At 42.9% G+C, this 2,244-nt stretch overlaps 1 pseudogene; it reads left to right on the top strand.

Moving 5' to 3' along the window:
- Nucleotides 1-464: 464 nt before the first annotated feature.
- LOC148009863 (BTB/POZ domain-containing protein At1g30440 pseudogene) lies at nt 465-1,469 on the top strand (annotated as a pseudogene).
- The last annotated feature ends 775 nt before the right edge of the window (nt 1,470-2,244 follow it).

The following is a 2,244-nucleotide window of genomic DNA, read 5'->3' as shown; positions in this document are numbered from 1 at the left end:
CATAACTTACACCTGCATATCTTTGTTGATGCGGCAGTTCGAGCTGAGGTTCTGTCCTTAGCAGTGCATAATGGGCTCACAGCAACAGAATATGCTAAATAGTAGGGCTAGAAGCCAACAGAATTTCTACTTTGCAATCAGATCATATGCCAAGATCTATTTCACCTCTTGTCGATCAGCACAGGGAGAGCACGCCCATGTGCCTCTGACAGCACCCTACCTCACCTTGATGCTCCCAAAGACGAGATGAACATAAGGAAGGGTTTTACATCTTCTAGTGCAAATGTCCAGGGCATAAATGGAAAAAAATGCGTCTCTTAATAGGGATGTCAAGGTATTAGTCATGGATTCCGCAAGCAATCATGTTGACGACACAAGCATCTCTAGCATTTTCAGGGGAAAGCTTACTTTGGAATGGAATTAGTACAGGAGCAAAGCCCAAAAAATCGCAATCAGACTAGTGATATGAAGACGTTGCCATTTTGGGCCTGGCTCTCTACAAACGGCTTATTGTAGTTGTGAAAGCTCGTGGTATGGGCCCTGAAAGCATTGCAGGTGCTCTCATGCACTTTAGAAAGAAATATCTTTTGGATCCAAATAAACTTCAGGCTGCTCCACAAGGTAGCCGAGGCCACATGCAGTGTGGAGGTACATCAACCACTGATCAAAAACTCATTCTAGAGACTATTGAAAGCCTCCTGCCTGTGTACAAAAAATGTGGTGCCAACCAACTTTCTTTCTAGTTTTCTTCAGATTGCTATGATGCTTAACACAAGCGTGGGCTGCAAGAGTAATCTAGAGAGGAGGATTGGCTTGCAGCTAGAACAAGTCAGCTTGGAGGACATGCTTTTTCCGAATTTATCCTACAGTATTGACACACTTTATGACACAGATTGTACTCAAAGGATCTTGGATCACTTCCTCTTGTTAGATCAATCTGCCGGGATTGCTTCTTCACCAAGCTCAGTAGACGAGGGACCTCTGATAAGCTCCCCTTCACTCACTCCAGTAATGATGGTAGCAAGGCTGATAGATGGTTATCTTGCAGAAGTTGCCCAAGATGTTAACTTGAAGCCAGCCAAGTTTCTGTCTTTAGCAGCAGCACTTCCAGACTATGCAAGGATATGTGATGATGGTCTATACAAAGCCATCGACATTTACCTAAAGGTGAGTTACCTGACCCATGTCTTTTCCCAATCCATGAGCCTGCACCAGCACATCAAAAGCAAGTTTTGCACTAACTAAGTGCTTTTGATACTGAAAAGGCACATCCCTGGATCAGAGAAGAGGAGTGAGAACAACTATGCCGCATAATGGATTGCCAAAAGCTTTTACTTGAAGCTTGTACTCATGCAGCTCAAAATGAGCGTCCTCCCCTTCGCATTATAGTGCAAGTACTATTCTTTGAGCAATTGCAACTTCGCACTGATACCGAGATGGCTTGCGGCGAGAGGCCGTTTCAAATTTAGTCCCCTTTTTTTTTTCCATAAATTAGCCGGCAGGCCTGATAGGTTTTTTCCCGCTGAATCCCTGAGGCCAATGACATATCCAAGCCCAAAAATACTGATTCCCCTGTGATTTTTTTTTCATGTCGTCCTTCCTTGTCCCCCAAAACAGCCTGCTTTTCTCTTGCTTTTACCCTCCAAAAGCGGTTCAAATTCCCCAATTTAGTTTCCCCTTCTTATGAATGAGTAAAACACAAATATTGAAGTGCATCCATCTCTCGAATGTGTGATTTGAGGTTTATCTTTGAAGTCATGCATTGCCCCTTCGTCAGTTAGCTTTACAATGAATAATCTGCGCATAAACTTTGACTTCGGCCTTGAAGATTGGATGGCAAAATACTCCCTCGGTGCTTCGCTAGCGCTTTGCTCGCTTAAGCAGCTTTTGAGAGACTTCCTTCAACTCTATGTCATGGGAACCTTTGAACTTAGATGATCGCTTCCATAAACCTTCCTTTGATTCCATAATTCCCTGCACTTTTCTTAGAGATCATCATTGAAATTATCAGCTTGATAATGTCCTTTGGCATCAGTTTTTCATATTTTTCTAACACACACACATCATGCATCCAAACAAAATCATATACATGCACTAACGGAATATATACATTGGATGCGGATTATCATAATGCATCACACACACAATGAATCACACGCAGAAAATAACACAAATGCACAACAAAAGAAATGGAGGTGTATACGACTCGGATGCGCAGCAGCACGACAACGTTTTGCCTGGTAA

This window comes from Lygodium microphyllum, chromosome 30, assembly GCF_053477565.2.
Source record: "Lygodium microphyllum isolate KBCC chromosome 30, Lygodium_microphyllum_v1.1.10, whole genome shotgun sequence".
NCBI lineage: Eukaryota > Viridiplantae > Streptophyta > Polypodiopsida > Schizaeales > Lygodiaceae > Lygodium > Lygodium microphyllum.
Note: the sequence above shows the minus strand (reverse complement) of the source record. Positions and strands in the feature narration are given on the sequence as shown.